This window comes from Lygodium microphyllum, chromosome 14 (genome assembly GCF_053477565.2).
Source record: "Lygodium microphyllum isolate KBCC chromosome 14, Lygodium_microphyllum_v1.1.10, whole genome shotgun sequence".
NCBI lineage: Eukaryota > Viridiplantae > Streptophyta > Polypodiopsida > Schizaeales > Lygodiaceae > Lygodium > Lygodium microphyllum.
In genome coordinates this window covers 151318701-151344629 of record NC_141148.1, presented here as the reverse complement: position 1 = coordinate 151344629, position 25929 = coordinate 151318701, and the positions used below count along the sequence as shown (strand labels likewise).

General features: G+C 40.9%; 1 pseudogene; it reads left to right on the top strand.

The window, feature by feature from the left end:
• Nucleotides 1-42: 42 nt before the first annotated feature.
• Nucleotides 43-3991, top strand: LOC148026239 (uncharacterized; annotated as a pseudogene).
• Nucleotides 3992-25929: the final 21938 nt, after the last annotated feature.

The following is a 25929-nucleotide window of genomic DNA, read 5'->3' as shown; positions in this document are numbered from 1 at the left end:
AAAACATGGGTGGATATCACTAACAAAGACTCCACTATATATGGGGAGAATATGATTGGTCTCTCACCATTTGAGATTGAGACATGCCCTTGGTGGTTTAACATGCCCTCGTCCCATGTATTGCCAAGTGAGAAAGCTAAGTTTGAGGAATGGAAAAAATCAAAGGGAAAGGGTGCAAGTGATGGCTGTCTGAGTCAAGGTAAAGTGGCTTCCACAACTATCTCCTCTCTTTCCTCAAGCTTTACTTTTCTAACAAAGAAGTGGTTTTGAAGGTGATCAAATAAGGGGCAAGGAAGCGCAAAGGGGTGAGCATGCTCAAAGAGGCAAGCAATCTCAAAAGGGCAAGCAAGCTCAAATAAGGGGCAAGGAAGCGCAAAGGGGTGAGCATGCTCAAAGAGGCAAGCAATCTCAAAAGAAGTGGTTTTGAAGGTGATCAAATAAGGGGCAAGGAAGCGCAAAGGGGTGAGCATGCTCAAAGAGGCAAGCAATCTCAAAAGGGCAAGCAAGCTCAAATTAGTGAGACACAGAGTACATGTGACTTTTACTTATTTCACTTTTCATATTCTTGTCTCATGGAACTTAGAGAAGGCTAGCTCTCTATGTTGGATACTTTATATACCTTCCTTGTACAATAAAGATTTATGTTTCTTTGTTTGTTTTGTTTTAGATCGTGAAATTTTTATTGATGAAAATTCACCACCACTCTATGTTAGTATGCATGGTAGCTTTCATAGTGGTATGCTTCTTTTTATGGATATACGCAAGTCAATTGTTTTGTATATTATGCTTGTTGTTCATTCATTATGCTTGCCGTGATTGTTTTGTATGTTATGCATGTTTTGTATTTAGGTCCATCCTCATGTCCTAAACCACCATCCCAAAAAGAATATGTGCCACTCTTGTCCATACAAGGGGGGGCTTCTTTGGATTGCTCTATCTTTTCATTTGGATGTGGATATATTTCTATGGGTAAGGATTTTGCATCCTCTATTAGAAATGAGGATTATGCAAAGATCCATACATTTTTTTCTGAAATCAATAAATTGGGGGTGGAGTATAAGAAAAAGAAAAAGTTGATGGCATGGGCTGCTGACTTTGTGCTCTTGGATCTTCCCATGGACTCTATGCATGGAGGAGACGGTGTTCCATTGTGGAACAAGGTGTTAGAGGATCATATTTGGCATGGACTTAGAGTGGCAGTAGCTTGTTTGGCGGACTCAAGATGGGTTATTTGTCTTGCCTCCATTTCAGGTGATCCTTTGAGTCAGAAATATGTAAATAGGATTGTTAGGTACTTGTGAATAAGATTGTTAGGTAATTGTCAATGTTTAAATTGTATTTCTTTTTGTCAGGGGACTCTCCCTCCTGGGTGGAGAAATATGCCCTGCGGTGTAAGCTGAAGATTGTGCGTAGATTCATAATTGAGGACTTAGAATTCATGGATGAGGTTATGATTGAGGGTATTTCGCCATAGAGGTATTTGACATGGTTATTGTATACTCAGTTTTCTTGGTGCTTTGTTGTTCTTGATTAGTTTGTGACATGTCTCTATTTTTTGTCATTATTGTGCAATAGATGGATGCCTTCTACTTTTACATGCTACGACGTCGAGGCTACGTGGCCTCTTTACGTCTTTAGGAGAGTGCCACATTACAATATGATCATGGTGTGCAGTTCTCGTGGCATATCATTCGTCACTATTTGCAGATACTGCGAGGGTATTGGAGGCTGGCGAGGAGGCACATTTGAGAACAAGCGTGCAACAGAGTGTCGGATTTGTGCGATGCTTTTTAGAGGCTCTTTGTCCTCCCAAAGGATTGGCTTTGGAGATGGGTAGTGGTATAGCCCCTTTGATGTGTGCATGCATCGCATCTGGCCGCCCCTGTTATTCTTTTGATAGTGACCCCGACATTGTTGGTTGCATTCTACAACCTTCGGTAGAGGGACCTTCTGCACGTACTAGAGATTAGTCCAGCTCAGACGAGGAGATTTCAAAGAGTGAGCCAGTGGATGATGCATATGGATGCCCTTTTGATTAGTATGGTTACTACTATTGACTTGTGTTTTGTCATGGTTTGTCAAGGTTACTACTATTGACTTAATTAGGACATTATATGCACTCTAGGATGATATGCTTTTGTGTGTGAGTTTTTGCCATGTGCTTTGAAATGTTAATGAAATGCGATTTATAAAATTCTTATTGTAGTGTACTACCATGTTATGCAGAGGAAGTTGCAAGGGAGATGAGCAAGGATGCCTCCTATGATACAATCAAGACAAAAACCAACAAAGGGAGAAGAGTGGGATGTTGTTTTGTAGATGATGAGTGTGGAGAAGAGAGGGTGTGAAGTGTATTGAGCTTTTGGTGTTGTGTTAAGACAATGACTATTGTGCTAAGACTATGAGTATTGTATGGGTTGGTTTGAAAATTTTGATAATCTCGGGTCTTTTAATCTCTATCATATGGTTTAATTATCAAATTTGAGCATGCATGGAGTGTTTTTTTGTCGCTTCAAGTCGTGGTGTTGTAAGTAAGGTTTGAGAGTTTTCAATGAACAATTAGAGTAGATAAGAGGTGTGATTTTGGTTCTATAGTGGTTGAATTCTATCACTTCTCTTCGTGTTGCTCTTTTTTACTGCTTCGCTCGGTCTTTGCATGCTCGGTTTCTATCTCTGCTCAGTTCATGCATGCTCGGTTTAAAGTTAAAACTCATGTAGGAGAGGGTCCAAGGTAGTATTATAGGAGAGAGTGCCCCCTTCTTTGGCTTAAAAAATTTCTAGCACTCTCTCCTATGATACTAGAATACTACTTTTGGGCCTCTCTTACATTAATTTGAAAAAGATACCTCTTTATCCAAACTTCTTTTCACATTTCTTTCTCTTCTCTCTTATCAGTAATTTTTTAAAAGACCTATTTCTTGTCTCTCATCAATAATTATTTTTATCTCCTCTCTCTCTCTCTCATTCAAAAGTTATTTTTATCTCTCTCTTCTCCAATTGGGTCCTAAAACCCTTCCAATTGAAATTACTTACATTCGAAGTATCTAGAATATATTTTTTATTTTAAAGACTAGGCAAACCATTGATGAATAACCTAGTCAAGGTTGATTAGAGTTTGTATGAGCAATAATCTTTAAAGCTATGTCTTTAGTTTTTTAATATACACTAGACAAACCTACATTGATTGTTCTGTGTGTGTGTGTGTGTGTGTGTGTCATTAAGAACTTGTTTCTCCCTCCCTCCCTTCCTCCCTGTCTCTCTCTCTCTCTCTCTCTCTCTCTCTCTCTCTCTCTCTCTCTCTCTCTCTCTCTCTCATTCAAAAACTATTGTCACTAAAAATTTCTATTTCTCTCCTTTTCTCTCATTAATGTGTATGTGTGTGCATGTATTTGTGTGTATATATCGAAAGTCTTAACACGTGCACACGTGCACACATGTACACATACGATTAGTTCAAAGAAGTACAACTATATTTTGTAGCCTATGAATATTAATATTACAACAACATGATATCAAGTTAGCAAAGACATGCACAATGAGAGATCAAGATGATGGTCTCTCTCTCTCTCTAGCAGGGGAGGTGTGGATAGATCCATTGCCAGGCAAGAGAGTGGAGCACTTGGGTGTGAAAGTTGAACTTCTTGGGCAAATAGAGTTGTCTTTAGAAAGAGGTCATGTATACGACTTCACATCTTTGGGCATTGGAGGATCTGGCATTTCTGCTCTCGCTTTTCATGCTCTAAAACAGCCTGCCCAGCCTGGGGTCACATACATTCAGATTCGTAGTGTGCAGGATTTTTCTGTTCTTCCAAAGGGTTACACATTGTCAAGCTTAGAGGCATTGCAGAAGGAAGGCTCCTGGAATGTGCAAGATGGGACAGCATTTGTGGATGTGCAGTTTCAGGGGGAGGTGAAAAGTGGGAAACTTTCTTCATTGAAGGTGGTCTCTCTGACATTCAACAGGTCTATCGAGGGGGCTTTTTCCCCGTGAGGCGACATGTCGCTCGAGCTCCATAACGTGGAGCTTCTAATCAGCCAAGCTATCAAGGAGGCGAAGAAAGATTTCAAGAAGGATGCGGATAATGCCTTGAACCAAGAAACCCGCCGGCTCCATGAGAGGATCCGGCGACTGGAGGAGATGGTGAAGACACTCACGGAAGAGAAGAGGGATCTCAAAACCGACCTGGACAAGCTACAAACGGAAGTGTCACATCTACGGGAGGCAAGAGAGGACGCGGATTTCAAAGCGGACCTCCGAGAGGCTATCACAAAGGAATGCTGAGAGGACCTCCAGGTATGTATTAAAACCGAAGTTGAGGCTTCGAGAGAGGGATGGGAGGAAAAAATCAAAGTAAACATGAAGAAAGAATTAGAAGGGAATAAGGAGGGGTGGATTGAGGTAGTGAAGAAGAACATTAAGAAGGAGGTCCAGGAAGAAAATAAAAAGGAGGAGGTAGTCCGGGTTCAGGAGACCTTAGAGGAGGAGAGGCTCAGGAACGCGCGTAGATTGAACGTGCGTATTACCGGGCTCCCCGAAGGGGCCTCTCCGGAGGAGGACGCACGCGGGCTATGCACCCGACTAGGGTACACGAGCATGCCCTTTACTCAAGCATGGCGTGCAGGACGAGATACTACCAGGGTCAGAGCTCTGATATTACATATGAGCACACCGGAGGATAGAGCCGCTTTCTTTCGGAAGCGGATTTCCCTCCGAGGGATGACTGGGGCTCCCATCTTCATGGATGAGGACATGACTTAGATGCAGATTGCACACAGACGAACATGCATGCCACAGATACTCCAAGCACGTAGAGAAGGCTGTAAGGCCTTCTATCGAGATGGCCGGATTTTTATAGATGGACGCCCCACCAAATAGGGGGGTGTGGCCTATGAGACGGGGCAGAGGACTGTACAGGAGACCCCGATACGTGTGGCAGTTTGGAACTGCAACGACTCCCTATGGTCACGACCGGACAGACTTGAGGAGATTTTACCCGACCATGATGTTATATGCCTCACAGAGACACATGAGAGCCCAGAGAGAGGGCTTCCACGCATTACAGGATTTGAGTGGGTATCTGCATATCGGGCTACTACTAGGCAGAGCACATCTAGGGGCTCAGGAGGGGTGGCAGTTCTATTTCGTCAGGGGATACAGAGACATATCCAGTTAGTGAGACGAGATGAGGAGGCCAGTTACATATGGATCAGAGTGCAGATATCAGATGAGAGATGGATCTATATGGCAGTATGCTACTTTTCACCACGAGGGTCCAAATATGCTACTACGCAGGGTGATATTCAGGCCAGAGATTCCCCCTCCCCTTATTCACAACTCTCAGAGGACATTATTCTGTATTCTAGTTTGGGTGAGGTCTTCCTTATGGGGGACTTCAACGGGCACACACAGAGCCGACAGTGTGAGAGTTTTGATATGGAGCAGCCAGAGATCATGAGAGCATTAGACCCTGAGGAGTTGGGGATCAGTAGGGAGTCAGCAGATACTGGGCCAGACGCCACAGGGTATGGAGGGCATTTACTTGAGCTTGGTAGTAGACATCATCTCGTTATTTATAACGGGATGGCACAATGGCCATATTCAGGAGGTCTTACATGCTTCCCACATGGGGGAGAGGGGGGGGGGGGGCGAGAGTACTGTAGATTATCTGCTCGGACCGATCGATGGGATGCATACGGCCTTGGGAGACTTCCACTCGGTGCCGATCACACCTTTCTCAGTTTCTCACTCCTCACCTCATTACCATCACCACCTGCAGATATCATACCCCACATGCATACTACCATACACTTCACTCATGAGCTCTCACATGTTTACTCACAGCATCTGGAGGAGCACATCACGTCACTTGATCCATACGCACCCCTTGATACACTGACCACTGATATCACACGCATTCTGCATGATTCTGCTACACTCAGTTTTCCACATCACACATACACGCACCCCCCTCGGACCGGTACCATGCCACAGAACAGGTGGTATGATGATGAGTGCAGAGATCTACGTCGACAGCTACGCGATTTAGAGGCCAGAGGAGAGATCACACACAGACAGGCGCAGAGATGCATGCACCGCTTGACCTGCCGTAAAAAGCGGGAATGGGAGGAGGAGAGATATTGGGATATATACCACCTTCTTATGAGCAGAGATTGTGCAGAGGCATGGAGGCAGATCAGAGAACCACGCTCACCCACACCGATACATGACCCTGCAGTATGGCATGGATACGCATAGAGTTTATATCATGTACCTGCACAGCCGCTGATACCCACACCATGTACACCGAGACCAGGTATTTCATCCTTTTTCACCACTAGTATGGTGAAACATGCTATCTCACGGTTACAGCATGGCCGCGCTTGAGACCAGTTTGATATTCAGGCAGAGCATATTATATATGGCAGAGACACATTGGCTCCACTCATTGCTCACCTCTTCAACTGTGCATTGTCTGAGGGGTTCCCTGACTTGTGGACAGAGCACACCATTGTACCTATCCACAAGTCAGGGGATCCTATGGATCCTAACACATATAGGACCATCATGATTGGGCCAGTTTTGTCCAAAATTTATGGCACGGTGATGGAGGAGGAGCTCAGCACGCTGGCAGAGAGAGTGTGCATGCGCACACCCGGACAGGTAGGGTTCAGACGGGCATTTTCTACCATAGACCACATCTTCACTCTCCGTTGTCTGATCGACCAGACACGAGTGAAGAAACAGAGATTGTACTGTTGCTTTGTGGATTTTCGCAAAGCCTTTGACAGGGTTCCGAGAGAGAGGCTTTTCAGACGCTTACTTGATCTGGGGGTGGATGATGACATGATGTGGGGTATTCATGTACTATATGAGCGGGTTACTGGCAGAGTCAGATGTCCGAGAGGTATATCAGATCCCCTTGTGAGCACCATTGGTGTGAAGCAAGGATGCCCACTCTCACCGACTCTATTTGGGCTATACATTGATGAGATAGCAGAGTTTATTCAACAGCGAGCCGGTGGAGGTATAGATCTCAGTGGAGCCACAGTTCATATCTTACTATATGCAGATGACATTGTATTGGTCTCAGACTCAGCTCAGGGATTACAACAGCATTTATTAGCATTGGATGATTTTTGCATACAGAGAGGCATGACAGTGAACCTTGGTAAAACCAAGGTTCTTATATTCCATACATCAGCCCAGATACGCAGACAGAGTATTTTCATGGCAGCAGGAGGGAGTATTGAGGTCACTGGATCATATGTATATTTGGGAGTCACCTTTATAGCAGCTTCAGGGACTTTCTCGATGACACAGGCAGCTCGTGACCGCCTCACTAGAGGATACTCAGCATTGGCTCTTATGGAGCGACAGTGTCATCAGGCACATTTCCAGGAGCCCCGCACCAAGGGGTGGCTCTTTGATACTCTAGTCACTCCAGCACTGATGTATGGAGCAGCTATATGGGGGCCAGGCCTTGCCAATTATGTATGGACATTGATGGAGAGACCTCAGGTAATCATGACATCTAGATTGATTCGCAGCAAGGCCTCAGTCCCACATGACATTGTGCGAGCAGAGCTTGCCACACTGCCCATGCTAGTCAAGGGATTATTTCAAACAATCTGCTTCCTACACAGATTTCAGGATATGGACAGAGATCGCATTGCATATAGAGCATATATGGCATCTCAGGAGATGGCTCGAGCAGGGGATACCACATCATGGTATGCACAGACTAGAGCTTGGTTTGACAGACATGGGCTGGACGTTTATAGACTCCCACCTCTTCTATATGATACTCAGGCTCCCACTTACACCCTCTCTCTCTCTAAGAGGAACAGAGTCATCAGACAGGAGATATGGCATATTTATATACAGAGGACATGGGTCAGCCCTGCATAGCCACTACCATCGAAGATGGCACATTATTATACACAATTCTTGAGGATATCAGAGCAGGGATTCATAGACATTCCGAGATATATGCAGATCTATATGCCGCATCGATTGAGAGCTCTTATTGGACAGCTCAGGGTATCATCACATCAGCTTATGATTGAGAGTGGCAAAGCCAGTGGCATCCCGCGGGAGGAGAGGATATGCCCCCTTTGCAGATCAGAGGTGGAGAGTGAGGAGCATTTTGTTCTCAGATGCCCGGCATACTCAGAGTTGAGATCTAGATACACATTGAGCAGCTCACTTCAGGGATGTATGACTGATATGGATCAGAGATCATTTGGCCGTTTTCTGGGAGAGGCATGGCACATCAGAGAGCAGAGCACATAGCGGGTCCCAGTCAGAGAGGGGCCCACCCAGACGACTATTACACAGTTCTTTCAGACAGACAGAGTGAGAGCTACTGTACCAGCCTCCAGCCAGACCTCCGGGCTCACACTACGGTAGGCTGAGGACCAGCGTACCCGACGCTGCACGAGGATCCGTGGGTTTCGGACCCCACAGCCACACCGACAGGAGATCCGGAGGATTCTTGATCTACATCGATAGCAAACTGAGATCCGACGACACTCGACACATTGGATCTCAGATCTCCAGTTTGCTCTTTCTCCACTGCTGATGTACCACATCCTGCATCCAGGAGGGATCACCTGTTATTAGCGACTTCAATGACTGCTACTACATCCCAGGATAGTATATCTCCCTGCATCTGTTACATATACACATCGCACCACTTTATCACAGCCGATAGTTGTTCCCCTATCACAGCCGACATTTGTTCCCCTTTTGTAGCCATTATCTGGAGTACCAGAGCTACATATGCACATACACATACATGACACTTATCACACTCACAGCACCGTATTTTCAGTTTCTAGTTTTTAGCTTTTCATTCAGCACTTTTATTTTGGATAGCTGGACCTCATCAGTTGTATCACAGTTTGTCTCATAGGCCAGTTTTGGTCTTTAGAAGACGTTAATATAACTTTCTCTCTCTCTCTCTCTCTCTCTCTCTCTCTCTCTCTCTCTCTCTCTCTCTCTCTCTCTCTCTCTCTCTCTCTCTCTCTCTCTCTCTCTCTCTCTCTCTCTCTCTCTCTCTCTCTCTCTCTCTCTCTCTCTCTCTCTCTCTCTCTCTCTCTCTCTCTCTCTCTCTCTCTCTCTCATTAAGCATATTGATTGAGCATCAAATTTATACTTGTTTTCACCAATTAATATCCCTTCTTGCCACCACAACAAATAATCCACAAATATGCAAGCTTTAATAATGAGTTTTTATTTTTAAAACAATGTTTAACGAGGTTGCTAGAGCTATGTATAAAGTAAAATGTTTAGTGAGTATTTGAAATGGATGCAAATGTAGACATGTTTATACACCAACCCATGCTTATCAAAGAGAACTTACATCTCATATTTGGAAAGAGAATAACTTTTTCAATGTCACCCATAGTGTGATTAGCAAAGCAAAGACTCTCCTAATTCTTAGAGTAAATGCATTTTATTTTGTTGAAAACTACAAATATACCTCGCTTTGCTTAGCTATGATCAAATTTATGATAACCTTTTACTATTGTTGTATGTCACTTTGTGAAACAATAGTACACTTGCTAGTTAGGTCAATGTAATACAAATCCAGATCCAGATTACTTGCATAAATTGTTTTGTATTATATGAGAGAGAGAGAGACAGAGAGAGAAAGAGAGAACTATTTACAAGTAAAGGGCAAACTACTTGCTGCAACACATGTCATAATCCAATGTAAAACATGTTCTGTCAAACCTAGAGTATTTGCACAAATACTTTTTTATTGCAAATGAGAGAGAGAGAGACACACAGAGAGAGAGAGAGACAGAGAGAGAGAGACAGAGAGAGAGATCAATAAAGAGTGAATTGTTTGTTGCAACACATGTCAAAATCCAATGTAATACAAGCTCTATCGATTTAGACTACTTGCACAAATGTTTCCATATTGCAAACGAGAGAGAGAGAGAGAGAGAGAGAGAGAGAGAGAGAGAGAGAGAGAGTGTGTGTGTGTGTGTGTGTGTGTGTGTGTGTGTGTGTGTGAAGGTTGTGGCGAAGGTAGTTATGGCAGCAGTGGTAGTAGAGCTAGCGGCGGCGACAGTGGTGGCGGTGGTAGTGGTGGTGGTGGTGGAAGTGGAAGTGGAGGTGGATACATCTAAGGCTGGAATAAGTGAACTATGTGGAACAAGAATAGAGGGTCTTCATGCTCTTCATGGCTATTAACAAACTCGGGGGGTTCACTATATATATATCCTCGATATAACGTGCGTTCATGGCCTATTTATAAATATCCTAATCTGTAAATTTTTCTTGAATAAAACACAACCCTTTTCTATTCAATCTGTAAGTAACCCCTTTATATGACACCCTTCTATATGTAAAAAATGTATAAAAATCATGAGTGACCCCCCCCCCCCCCCCCCCCGCCCCCCCGAGTTAACAAAAAATCACAAGATAATCGAGCCAAGCCAATCTTGCCTACAAAGCACATTTCACCAGCCACCACATAAGGGATCCATTTCAATTGACCCCAACGAGAAATCTCAGCCTATGATAGTATATTGATTTAAGCACCCCTAAGTGAACCCCCTTGGTTTCCCCCCTGACATGCATGCTCCCCTAGAACCTGCATGCCTAGATGATCACATAGTAGTGATTGTTCATATCTGCACCCCCTCTACCTCTACCCAAGTCCACTCCTCCTAATGAGAAAGACCTTGATATGTCTCCCTTCAGGATCAATGAGACCACAGCTTGCTTCACCCTTGCCATTTAAAAAACAGCCATCATTGTCATTCAATCTACCAAATGGTGAAAGAATTGCCTATCAAAATTTGCAATCTCCCACAAAATGCTTCTTATAGCTAGACTCTACTTTTGGAACCTTTGTGAGACTTCTCGGCATGATAGATTTAGGTCTAGTTGACGATAACATGGTTAAATCTCACATCTTAGTGGCAACCCAAGCGGGATAAAGGAAAGAATTTATATGAAAAAAGCATTTAGGTATAAGAGAAACTCTCATACAATCTTCCCAAACAACAATTGGAGAGATGTCGTATTCTTTCTATCCATGCAACCACCATGCAAGGCTTAAATATCCATCCAAGGTTGAAGCACCCAAACGAAAATGTACCTCCTCTAGTGGCTTCACACAAAGGTGGTACCAATTGCACCACGACATGGCAAATAAATGCAACTTCTTTTTCACCTTGGATGAGCAATGCCATGCACCCAATTTGTTAAGAAGTGGCTCCACATACTATGAATCTACATCCTTAAGATCTATTATCAAGTCCCTCGAAGTTTTACAACTTCTGGGTCCCTAAAACCTCTATTGTAAATAAATAAAACTCTCATTGTAAATATCAATAAGACTATAACTTTTAATGTTTAAAAACTCAAAAATTCTGTGCGCACTTCTGCACTTGAGTCCCCAAGCTTGAAAGCTTGCATTCTTTTCTATAAATGGGAGAGCTTCAAGCTATTCTCCTAATCTTCCATCTACTAACTCCTCCTTGCAATGGAAATCGACCATTGACGAGATCCTAACCCACCCATAATAACTTTTTGTAGTAAAAAAATAATCAAGTAAAGAAATGGTAATTGAAGTATATTTTCTTATTTGTCAATGGATAGTTCTAATGATCCTTAATCTTTTTTACAATGGCAACTCAGCAAGTCCCTCCAATGTTATTCAGCCCTTACCCAATATTGATCATAGACCCTCTCAATGAGGACAAGCTAGTATTTACCAAACAAGAAAGGGTGGATTTTGATTTGTAGGTAAGCATGTAGGGAGTAGGACTTCTACAATTTCAGCCCTTGATCAACCTAGAAAGCTTGGTAAACATGTACTAGACCACTAAAGAGCTTATAGCCAAATTGGCTTAGTTGACTATATACGATCCACAACAACAAAATGTTCACTTCATAACATGCTCAGCTCTCATTAAAAACTGCTATGCAAACAACAAATCTAGTAGATTTTTTAATGCTTTCAAAAGTGGTGAACAATTTTTTGTGAGGATAGCAAACTTTGAACTCAACCCAAAGCCTATGAAAGAAACACTTGGAATAAAAAGCTAGAATAGGTAAATGCAATAGAACATAGAAAACATCCTAGGTCACATAGAGATGGGATGAGTTAATAATACAATGTGAAGAAGTACTATTAAAGGCCATCATTGATTAAGAACTCTGGGTCACAACATATGTATTCCACCACCTATTCACCTAGAAACAAGGCCATCATCATCCTAGCGAGAGTCCCAAAATGGATAGTAGAGGACATTATAATAGGAAACATCGTTAATCAAGACACGAATGCCCTTTGACTAGATTTCTTGACAAAATCTTTGGCAAAGTCAAAAAAAGTCCTCCTAAAGGACCCAACATAGAAGTTAAACCGAACAGAGGCAAAAGAAGTATTGTCAACTATGGTAGCACATTGACATGTGTCATAGCACTCACTATGAGTATCCCTCTATAATAAATCATGCCATCCATGTACGTGCCCCAAACTTAGACACCAAAGGAGCACATTGGAGAACATAGCACCGAAGAAAAAGAGAAGAGATAGAGAGAAAGAACTAAAAATCCCAATCCCACTAATGAGTTAGACAAGCTAAGAACTCATTAGTCAAGCTGAGAAGAAGTAAAGGGAGGAAAGTCAACCAAGCTCATCATCATAAGGGGAAACTGATGAGGGGGAGATAGAAGGGAAACGCATGTTCATCAGAGCTACTAAAAAGAGATCAAAGAAGGAGTGAAAAAAATTGGAAGCCTAAGTTAAGCAAAGTTAGGAAGAGCATGTAATAACAATTTGGGTCTCCATTGAAGAAGTAGTGCACAAGAACGATCAATCCATCTTATAATAGGCGGCATAGATTTTGGTAGAAAAAGAAGAATTCTTCAAGGGAAAGGAAAAATCAATAGAGGAATCATAGTCTTCTAATTCAATAACCCTTGTGATCTAATGACTCAACTAGGAAGCATGAAGGTGCAAATTAGTGAGCTCACAAAGACAAAGACTTTGATCATGAATCAAGAAAACATGCCACATTCGAAGGAATCATCCAAGAGCACATATGAACCTCAAATAGGAGGCAAAAATACAATAGATAAATGGGAGCTCTAGAGCACCTATGTGATGAGCTCAAGAGGGATAAAGTTAAAGTAATAACAACTTGATAGGAACTTCAAAGGGATGCAATGCTCAAGTTTAAGGAGGAAGAGATGGACAAGTTGTGAAATTAGCTGCTTAAAATGAATAAACCAACAAATGTCTCCAGCTAGTCAAAGAAAAAGCCAAAATAGACTTGCACGAAATATAGATAACATATCATGTGTAGACACATGGCCGATGGAAAGGCGCATACATGTGGTTGGAAGAAATAATTGCTGCTAACCTAACAAGGGCTATTAACCAAGTAGAAGGTGAAACACAGAGATTGTATTAAATGTCGATAAAGCTGTCTACTATTAATCTTTCCCATTGTCTTAGAGTCACCCACAATCATGACACCCCCATTCATATGAAGAGCTACCAAAGTTTAATATAGAGAAATCACAAGAGCACTCAACAACAGAAGAAGAGGAAGGCCCATAACGGAAGGAGGCATACACTACCATGATATAGACCTTAAGAGCACAACCATAGAAGGTGATAGAGTATCCTATCCCCCCTAAGCTCTTACCCTAGGAAGAAAAAATCCAAAGAAAACTATGCAAGGTACTAGGATAAAAAAGAATCTAGCAACTCAATAGTTTTTTATATTAAGGTGAATGAAGAAATTAAGTTCAAAAGACTGCTTCCCTTATGCATAATGTGGCCACTTATATGGATAGTAGAAAATATTGCAATGAAGTGATTAGACCCATTGGATCTCACATTCTATCAAAAATCTTTCAGAGCATAAGAAAGCATGGATAGGTACCTCAAGCTAAAGCCAAGAGAAGCATGGCTACGTCTACCAGAATAGTAATAACCCATCTTGGAGAAGAACAAGAGGGCCTGGAAAATATTTTGTTGCTCATGTCAAGAAGAATAAGAAAATCCACTCTATTTTCCTTGTCCATGATGACATGGCAAAAATTATCGAGAGAGTGAACATGGTAGATACAATTTTTTGAGGATCCCCAACATAAGAGCCACCTATACTAATAAAATCTACATATTCTACTCCCAAACCTAGTGCTCTCTTTTATCCTTTTTAAGAGAGTTCATCGATTGTCCTAATCTGTCCTTCATCACCATATATAACTATCTCAAGTTCCACATCATGCTACTACAACAACCCATGGCACCATACGAAGACGGGCTCTCTCACTACTATCTCTAAAGTTTGCCCTGACTACAATGTAATTGGGCTCTTGTGGGTTATCCATAGTATTGTAATGCTATGGATGGACTTTTACATGAAGTAATTGACTCACACCTAGTTCCACATTACTTGTGGACTTTCTACATCTAGACGAATTTGAATGTGACTTCGAGAGATATTACAATGTGTAGGGGAGTAAGCTTGACTCTCTTTGTTTTACAAAAATAATCTAGCAAGATATAAGATTGGACCATGATATCCTACCCAAAGGACGTGAGACTCAATGATCACAATGCACCTACATCACATCACATCCACCCCACTACATCAAAATCTTAAAGGATTTTGATACCCAAGTCTCAATCTAGGGGTGTCCTAGCCTTGATGAGCCTTGAATTCTGATACAAGAAAATGAGCTAGGCATTTAGCAATGAAGTCAACTTGTCAAACCCACACATCTTTTATATATTAGGAACCCCTAGGTGCAATAATGTATGTGCACCTAGGGGTTCAATAGAGCTTTTGATTTGTTTTATATTTCACTTTTGTTAAAAAATCATTAAGAGTAGATGTAGGCTTTAAGAGAGGCAAGCCTAGCTCATCAAATACTCCTTGACTACCAACTACAACTAGAAATATTGAGGAAGGAAGGAATGGTGGCAATGGGTGAACCAACTCATTCATGCCCTTTAGCAAATTTAACTAGTATGCTAGTGCAAATATATCATGGAGGATGAGTTGAGCCATGATGTTGAGAGAGTCTACATTAAAGAACAATGGTGATTATTGCTCCTCATAAAAGGTAGGCTTTTGATGAAGGTAGTGAGAAGCCTCATTTAATTACTTACAGTGACGAGGCTAGATTAGGGTATTAGTAAATGTCTTGTCAAAGGCACCAAATGATGACACCGAGTCCCTAGGTTGGAATAAGTAGATATTTATTAGATTCTTGCTATTGATATTGGGTTATCACTCGAAAGTTGTATCGTTGGTACTTTGTAGGGTCAAATGAAATTCCATGCTACCTTTCATAAGGACATCATCTAAGATCAACTCTCTTTCATAATAGTCTTACAAAAGGAAAATTGTGTATGTCATTGGTATCCACAATTTTCTTGCCATGTTGATGATGCATTCTTGGGTCTTAAAGTTTATTTAGATGGAAAACCTTGATGTTCTTGAAAGTCTAGAAAACATCTTCCTTGTCAATTTTCTCAATCTATCTCCCAATAGTAAAGATTCATATAATAATGAGTGGGGAATTGTGATGGTAAGAAGTACACTCCTTAAATTATTTAAGACAATAAAGTCAAATACAATTGGCACATAGAGCTTGAATTGAGTTGTTTGGAACTTCTTAATGGTTGGTTGAACTCCATATCTTCAATCACTGACACCTCAAACACAATAGATTGAGTATATGCTAGGTTGAAGAAATGAACATCTTGATCATTCTATTAATGTTCTCTAGGTTAAGTTGGAGAAAACTGTTGTTTTTGTGAGGTGATAGGTTATCTAACATTTGATGCTTTGGGGTGCACTTGGTTGTGGGTGTTGGTGACTCCATTTTCCAAGGATCATTAAATACTTGTTGTGGAGAATCTGCTCTTACAAGTTCCATTGTGACTTGCTCTCCTCATTCTAAAGTGTGTGATCAAACATTGGAAGAAGATGACTTTTTCCTAATGTAGCAAGGGTTGTAATTCTCATCTCTCTAATCTTCCAATTGCTACAGCTAACTTCTCTATAGGGATAGATTAGACATTCTTTGCATGGTCATACTTTACTCTTGGTAGTTTAGGGCCAAAGATATTAATGGGAGTTGTGTTTACTAGGGATAACTTACTCTTTATTATCTCTAAGTATTCCCACTCCATTATCTTAATGGCTATCATTATGGCATTTAGATACATTTGGTATTAAATGAATAAGTGGCTTGTGACCTTCTACTCCAATTTATCCCTCTTTAGAATCATTTGTGTGAGGTTTGAGATAAGTTTGTAAATAAATTCTTTTCTTTTATCCTATACTTCCTTTCCCTCATCCTCCATAATCTTCATGCTTTGAAGCAAGTAGACTTTGAATGTCTATGGTAACCCTTTGAAGGCATTCTAAATCATTTGACTACTTGATTGGCTACATTTATGCTAAGCAAATTAATCATTTGATTATGCTTGCATTAGTAACACTTGTAGTTTTGCAACCTATTTGTTGATGATTTGTTGGGCTTCTAGAACTTTTGATTATATTGTTCTACTCCTCCAGTGTTTCCTCTAGCCCTTATATTTCTTGAGTGGTTTTGAGGATCTTCTTAATTACTTTCCTTTCATTAGCTTCATGCTATACTTTCTCCTTTTGTCGATCAATTTTTGAACCTCTTGCCACTCTCTCAATGCCTTGTCTTTGTCTTCTTGAAGATATTGAAAATGATATTCAAGAGAAAAAGTACTCTTTTGTACTTAGACTATCTTAGAAGGATGATTCTTTATTTCTGTTTTTGTGTTAATCGATCTTGTACCTATTGTTAAGCCATTATAACTTTTGATAGGACATCTTGATTGTCCTCCCACTATCCTTTTGTCTATTGGCCTTTACTTTTAGTGCACCCTCATGTATATTGCTTCACAACTTAAAGGTTACTCTAACTTTTGCCTCTTCTTTAGGATCAAAGCTTTTTGTTTACCTCCCATAAGCTTTATATTTGTTGTGTTCCTTTTTCCTTGTACCTTTCTCCTTCCTTGATTTTGTTGCTTGCTTCTTTTTTATTTCTTTCATTTTCCTCTTTCAAGGATCATTTCTATCCTTGGTTCTTTGCTTTACTAGTTTTGATGAGATTAGGCATTATGTGATTGGTGTGGCTGCACATGTGGGTCATGTAAGGCATTTTTGATGATTTGTGTTAAAGCACAATCAAAGTTTTGATGAGATTATGCATTATGTGATTGGTGTGATTGCACATGTGGGTCACATAAGGCATTTTTGATGATTTGTGTTAAAGCGCAATCAAAGTTTATCATAGCTACCTTGGCTTTTGCATCCTTCCTTCTTTGTGGGGAACAAATTCCTAAATCTACTATCAAATCTTGTACCTTTGAAGTTGCCTCACAAACTATCTCTAGCCAATAATTGTTGAGAGTTTTCCTCATAATTTTCCCAAAAACAATATCTTCCATGAACCTTCTATGTGTCATGGGTGTGCCATATGTGCATTATGCCTCATGTTCGAGAGTGTGCACCTTAAGTCAAATCTTTTCTTCTCGTATGAAATAGATAGTAGTTCATATTGGTTGATTGTAGAGTCTCCTTCCCATTGAGAAGTGACTAATAAGGCCTTGTCTCTTTTCATAAGGCATATTTTGCCTCAACAACACATCCTCTACAAGTATATCATCAAGGTGATGAGGTTGATAGGTCCATTTGGAGGGTGGACAAGTACATATTTCAAAAATTTAGGGCACAAGTTGTGGTTCTTCCAAGAGTTGTATGAATTGACCAAGACTTCATTCTTCAACCAACTCCTTAATCTAGGGATTTCTCTCCACCACTTTGTCTAGGTCTTGGAACTCACAAACTTCCTGATCTATGAAGTGCATAATTTGGGGGTTGAAAGAAAATATTACTTGTTTCTCAAGGGTAAATGTAAATTGGAAGTAGCCTTTTGTCTCCTTAGCTTCCTTTGCTTGTTTGGCCATCCACACATAGACAAACAAAGGTCATCAGAGGTTATTTCTTCACATATTCAAATTCAAAAAATATTTCCACATTCATGGCCCTATTTATGACCTCAAATGGCATCCTCTTGTAATCCAATGTGCAATGATTCCTAGCATTGTGGGGGTACCTTGTAGCACATGTGCTCCTCTTTCTTATATTGATCATGTTGATCGAGGTAGGGAGAATAGATAGGATCAGCCTATTGAGAAGGATGTACGTAATATACGTGGGCCAAGTGAGTTTGTCAACATCCAAAATGAAGTATCATCACTCTAGTTGCCCTTGCCATGTGTCCTTGGGCTTCTCATCTAGCTTCTTCAAGGCTCATGTAGTGACCTCTATTTGAAAGCCTTGACATCAGCCTATCTAGTGCAAGCCATTTTTTTCAGTAGATTTATAGCTAATTTGCACTGGGAGGGAGCTCAACTCTTGATGAAACATCCAATTGGATTTTACTATAATCTATTTCTCCAAAAATTATGACTATTTCTCTTGATGTTCATATGATGCCCCCGACCTAGAGATGAGTGCTAATCCCATGTCACTCATGCTAAGGGTAACTTGTCACTATAGGTGAGAAGCACTTGGACAATCGATGGGAAGTCCTAGTAGAGGAGGGATGGTGATTAATGCTGAAGAGCTGGGGAAATAGACTTGGAATGGAAATATTGAAGGATTTCATGCTTGGATAGGTGCTGTCCCGAAGAGAGGTGGAGTGAGGGATGGTCGATGATTGATGGATCTTGGTTGCAATGAGCCATTGATATTGATAGGTCTGTGAGAGATCTAGTATGCATGCTATATCACTTGTGTTCTCCCTAAGGGATGTGTCTTCCTTGCTCATGTAGTGGTCGGTGCATGTACATGTACAACTAGGAGTTGGGTTGAATTCCAAGTAAACTTAAATTTTTTTCCCATAGTTGAAGGCCCAATTGGTATAGAGTTATGGAGCTTTGTTGATCCTAGGGTGACAAATTCCCTATATTAGCCCAAGATATCCTACCCTTGATGTGCCTTGAGATTGTGAGGTAAGGAAGTGGGCTAAGGGGTTACCCTAGGTGTCATGAATGTGTAATATGATATTTTTTTCAAAAAAATATTTCCTTGTTTTTTTCTTTTATTTTTTACACATTTTTAAAATATAATAAATGGACTAGATATAAGTGAGTATATAAAGGAGACACATCACTCAAGAAATGGCCGAAGTGTTTGCTTGCTGAAGGCATCCTTTGCTAAGAAGATACATCTTGACTGATTCCTGCATCTACAATGAGGACTCTAGATAGAAAGACTATACGCATATGGAGAGCTTATTGTCTACCATATCTTTCAACAATTGTACATAGAATGTGGGAAGCAGTGTAGCTTGAAGGTGAAGTCAAACCATCACCACTCAATCAATACCTACATTTATATCATATAATGTGAAAAATGAAATAAGAACTCATTCTTAGGTGTGAAAACTTGAGAGTTCTTGCTTTCCTTCTTCTCCCTTTTTGCTTCCACCATAGTCAAAGCTAAAGAGAGAGAGAGAGAGACAGCTCTTGGTTCCTTCTCCCAATGTCCCACCATTGAGCTTGTAGAGCACCAAGAAGCTATGAAGAAATGGTTCTCATGGCATAGATCAAACTAGAGGAAGCATCTAGCAAACCACCAAGTAAGGCTAAGGAGCCCGTGGAGGAACCATTTCCTACATACATCATACTCAAGATCCACACCTCCCTTGAGCAAACCATAGCCCTCACAAAACTCATAGAGCTTACAAAGCACCTTGCAAAAATTATTGAAAGATTAAAAAGCTCAATCATGAATACACATGCTAAACACTATAACTTCTAATGTGATGAGGAAGCACCAAGGCAATGCAATTGATATTACAAGACCCTCCAAGCTTGGAAGTATCTACAAAAATTTTGGTTACTATGAAAATCAATTACAAAAAGCCATCAAGGAAGCCAACTCAATTACAAGGAGTCATCAATGAAAATGAGTCATTCGCTGCACCTCTACAACAAGCACATGAACACTCAATTTAAGAGAAGAAATAGCTAAGAGAAAAAGATTCCTAGAAGTTGGTTCTATTGAATTACAAGAGACCGGTCAAGATATTGAAGGATTAAAGGAAACACTAGCATCAAAGAAGAGGGGATAGATACCTCAAGGCAAGACATTGAGTCCCTTAAGCAACTCAACAACAAATTGCAATAAACCATGGAAGGACTCTAAGAATCACTTAGATCCAAAGCAAAATCTTTGAACAAACTTGTAAGAAAAAGCAAAAAGATTTTGAATCCTCAAGTAAGGTTTTCTACAAACTTATGCATTTGACCTTGTGCTAGGAATGCATGATAGGGATATATGAGGGAGCACAATTCCATTTCTATCCTTCTCGTCAAGAATAAGGAACATTCCTTCATAAAAGCCCCACAACAAGTCACACAACCTATGGAAGAAGATGATGTGACAAGCTTGAAAAAAAAAGTTCAAACATGCATGCATCCATTTATCATAACTTTGCTTCACAAATCCTGACATTGAATACATGGAAACCAAGGAAACTATGGTTAAGAACTTGCTAGCTTGAGGCTACCTAGTAGAAAGATGTCCAACACATTATCCTAATCCCTTATCCCATCCAACACAATTATAAAAGAAAGGCCTTCACAAGAGCCCCCAAGAGCAACCACGCCACCAACTTCTTTTAATGATACGAGGGAGGATGAGCCACCCATAACTCAACCTATACTAATCGCCCAAGTCCCAAAGAAATAATAGTTAGAAAAGTGATGCACTATCAATGAGTATTCCTTCTTCATTGAATGCCCCATTCCTCACCAAAATAAACCTTGAAACAGTCAAGCAACTTATTAACATGTTCAAATCAACCACACACCACTTTTGTTACATTCCACACAACCTACCAATAGATGATGTCAATGACCTTAAACCACCTACTATGGAGTTCGTGCCTATGCATCTATGTCATCTTTGACTTTGTGATCTTCCAATGCCTTAGGTGAATTCTTTCTATACCCATTCTCACAACTACCTACACAAGGTAGGAGCCTACATAGTTGCAAAGTGGTTTGCCAAAATTTATAAAAAAGAAGCCTTCTTTAAGTACTCAAAGCAACAAGGCTTGAACCACCAAATTTGATCTAAAGCTACATATGGAGAGCAATCTACATGGTATTGCAATGTTCAAGGTATCAATGACCAAGAGGATCCTACATTTTACCCCTACTAGTATGGATATTCCTACAAGTCAAGTAAGCATAGAAGGTACAACTTTCCCAATATTTATAATGTCAATGCTAGCCAACTAGACCATATTCACCTTTATCAACCCAAGGACCTTATGGAATCCTTCAACTGTTCATAAAGGACTTCACTGATTTCTCAAATTCACCCATTCATTATCACATGTAACTACATCTTTGTTCTTATCCTTCTGTTATGCTAAATACTCATGCCTTATGAAGAATGGCTACCATCCCTGTTCTTTAATGTAAATATCAAAATAGACCATGATGTCATGGCTAGACTCTATCTCCACCCTACTATTTTATGAACATTCTATTCATAGTTGTTGGAGAATGTAAATGAGAGCCATTTCTTGCACTCATCGTTAATGAGAGACTATTTTATAAGCAAGGTCTGCCTATCAAAATTCCTCCATCTAGAGCCCTCAACCATCACTGGATTCTCACCAAAAACTAAAATAAACAACTAAGTAAAAATGAGAGACTATTTTATAAGCAAGGTCTGCCTATCAAAATTCCTCCATCTAGAGCCCTCAACCATCACTGGATTCTCACCAAAAACTAAAATAAACAACTCAACCCTTTGAACTAAACATGTGCATGTGCACTACATCTAGGGGTCCACAAGTTAATGCTCTTTAGTGGCCTTGATGGATCACCTCTTGCACTAACCCTTCTATGGTTAAAGTGCATCATGGAGTATCTTGCAAAATCTCACAAAGCATTATACTAGGAAACAAATACTAGGCTGAGCTCCATGGAAGTGAAGAATACCATCATCAATTATGGCAGTGCACTCTTTGAATTCATAGTTGTCCATATTGCGATCATCATTGGATCTAATATGGTGCCACACCCATCACCAAAAGGGACCTATCCCATTCTCCCCAACTTCACACTCTATGATACATTAAGGGAAGGACACTATATCCCAAATTTTCCTACTAGACTTGTCACCCTAGATTCATAGCATCATGCTACACTCATCTCATTGATTAGGTTCTCAAGTGTGAAACATACCTATAAATACTCCCTTGTGTAATCTTAAACCCATCTCCCCATCACAGGCTCACCAATTGACACCGAAAATAGGACTAAACATCCCTAGGGAATCCATGTGTGAATGCATATACATCCTAAAGATGATAAATCATTAATGACGACTAGCCTAAAGACCCCTTTTGAAACCTTCATCAAATCCAATGATGACTGCCAAGGGATTATCACACTTTAGTAAGGGAGGCAATGGTAGCTAGTATTTTCACAATGTATGTATGTATGTAGACGTCTTTTGAGACCAAAATCGACCTATGAGACAAAATCATGTATAATGTTGATCATCGCTAGACATCAAAATGTGACATGTTGGAGTATGGTATGTGATATATTGTAAAAGAAGCTAAGGTGGTGTACAAGACAAAATAGTGCTCATGTAGGGATACAAAGGGAGGATGACATGGTGCATGTCTAGTTGTGTTGTTGAATGATACTTGTATATCTAGTTCCACTTAATCAGGATCAACGTATAGAGTATGTCATGCATCTCAGATGAAACAATATGAGGGTAGCATCTAGCCTAGGCTCTCAACTCTATCGATTGCTACTCATGTCGCTAGTAGATCTCCCTCATCTCTCTCTGATGTATCATCTATGTCTGGTACCCATGTATATGTAGGCATTATGGTACTTTGATCTCCTCTACTTTCTAAACTCTTGCCCCTCTATGTAGGTGACACATGTGTGGACATTGTCTAGAAGAATCAGTAAGCTATGATTGGCACCCCTCTCTCTATGTAGTGCCAGCCTCTAGTAGTGATGCACGGAGCCTCTAGATCTCAACTAGAAGTCGGCCCAAGTGGCGCTAGTGTGGGGTTTCCATAACTAGTCTAAGCGAGGTGCTCCTCCAAATATTGTGGGGTATCTAGCTCGGAAAATGTTGTAGGTTCTCCATCTACAAATGTGGTGCTCCTCGCTCTCTACCTCCTCTTGGCATAATCTACATATCCATTAAGCTCTAGGGATGTGGGTTGCTCTCCTAGCCTCGATATGGAGAGAGGATATCCTAAGCTGGCCACCAATGGCTACCTAGGCTTCTCATGTGGCATGTATACATCTAAGTATCAAAGTCTCTCACATCTTCAAGAGAAGGGGCTGCTTGGGTGATAGCCATGTGTGTTGTATATACAACTAGCAGAGATCCTCTTGCATGACCAAGTTCCTCTTTGTGTGGGAGAGGTGGTGAAGGGGGAGTCAGGATCCTACTCAAAAGGGTGGGGATAGTCCATGTTGATGCAACCAATGAATACCATGAAGACTCCTATCTTGCAAGAGCTAGCTACCTAGAAGCCTCAAATGCCCTCCTAGGTAATCTTTCCGAATGCATGTCATGGACTCTATGTATGAAATTGATGGTTTCAAAGAGGGCCTCCATCTCATAAGGGGTGCAGCAAACTCAACTCTAATAATCTCATGTGGTACTAATGGTTTGCTACGGATCATCCATGAGAGCACAATGAGCTGTGGTCTTTCGATTTGCATCCATAGGTATGTAGCCAAGGAATGGTCTAATTAAGTGTACCATACATCATGTTTGGTGTGACCAGCATGTCCAATAGCCATCTTCATATGTGAGGCTTCTGGAAGTATGCCTTGTGGCACTATCTCTCCATCATGGCCAATGCTGCATATCCTCATGTTAGTCGGTCTCTGACTGCCAATGCCATGGTGAATCTTCCAGTGGGGATGTAGTGAAAGTGATCCCTAAGTAGATATATGAGTCCACAACCTCCACCTGTCTGAATCCTAGAGTGAAGACTAATCTCCTCCTCACTAGGGCTGATGTGTGGAAGGTCGAGATCTTGGTTTTCTCAAGAATAATTGTCAATCCATGCTATGTAAAAAAGTGATGAAGGGCATGGAGATGTTGTTGTAGACCCTCCTGTGATTCAGAGACCAAAACAATATCGTCAATATGAAGTAAAATGGAGACAACTATGCTTGCTAGCTCCACCTCATCGCCGCCTTCTCATGTGATGTGATCTTCTATCTCATCAATGTAGAAACCAAAGATTGGGGGAGAGGGGACATCCCTACTTCATTCCAATGGTGCTAGAGACCAAGTCTAAAAGTCCTCTTGGGCATCCCACTTAGCCTACTACCCTCTCATATAGTGCATAGATGCCCCAAATCATGTTAGATGGGATCTCCAGTGTCTGTAGCCTCTATAATGGTCTATCTCATGGAACTGTATCAAGGGCTTTTTGGAAATCCAAAAGGCAACAATAAATTCTCTTCTTTCTCATTTTTGCGCTCAATCATGCTCCTCGAGTGTGGAGAAGCCCCATTAGAAACCAACCTATCCTCTTAATCTCCCTTTCTCTGCATATGCATTGAGCTCTGCCTCTATCATTCCTCCATATCTCTTTGCCAATGTGCAGCCCACCATGATGGTTCTATAGTTACATGGATCTATGGCCTCTCCAAACTTGTGGGCAGGCAAGATGGTATGGATGGTCCCAAGGCCTCCTAGACATGCATGGTATGCAATCTTCTTTCATGATGTAGCTCCATTGTACTATAAGATATAGTGTCTACCATGCATCACTGCCTCTTTCCTTATTTTGATTTCCTTTTGTACCTCCTCTTGTACTCTTATTGTCATTTCCTTGACTTCATCCTTTATCTTTTAATCAATTATATCCACCTCTATTACTAACTTTTCCTCTACGTCAACCAAGCATATGTGCACTTAGACTAAGTGAATCCTTCAAGAGCATATCATCAATTTCTAAGTTGCAAGTTTATTGGTGTAAGTATTCCTCTCATGGGTTTGGCTCTTGGGTAATGCTTTGGCAATGCTACAAGTACTATCCAAAAGGTCTTAAACACATTGAAACTAGGGTGGGGATTTAAGCCTAACCCTCTCCATTAGGTGCTACCTTTGCATTGTAGGTGGTGATGGAGACTTAAAGAGAGCTCTTGTGCTAATGCACACATACTAGGGTTTTAGACAAAGAGAGAGAAAGACAAACTTAAAAAATCAGCACAATCAGAGGAAGAGAAAAATTGAATTATCTACTCAACTAAAAGCAAGCTCAATCAAGAGTTGAGTGCTTGGTATAAAAAACAAGCTTGGGAAAAGGATACGGTAGAGAGAGAGAGAGAGAGAGAGAGAGAGAGAGAGAGAGAGAGAGAGAGAGAGAGAGAGAGAGAGAGAGAGAGAGAGAGAGAGAGAGAGAGTGTGTGTGTGTGTGTGTGTGTGTGTGTGTGTGTGTGTGTGTGCGTGTGTGTGTGTGTGTGTGTGTGTGAAGAAAGAAGACATGTGAGAGTAAACTTAAACAAAAATGTTATGTAGATAGTGATGGACAATGAGTTGACAAGCTAAGATGGGCAACTAAACGGAGCTATTGGTACTAGTGTAATGGGGCCGAGAGAGAGAGAGAGAGAGAGAGAGAGAGAGAGAGAGAGAGAGAGAGAGAGAGAGAGAGTGTGTGTGTGTGTGTGTGTGTGTGTGTGTGTGTGTGTGAAGAAAGAAGACATGTGAGAGTCAACTTAGACAAAAATGTTATGTAGATAATGATGGACAATGAGTTGACAAGCTAAGATGGACAACTAAAAGGAGCTATTGGTACTAGGGTAAAGGGGC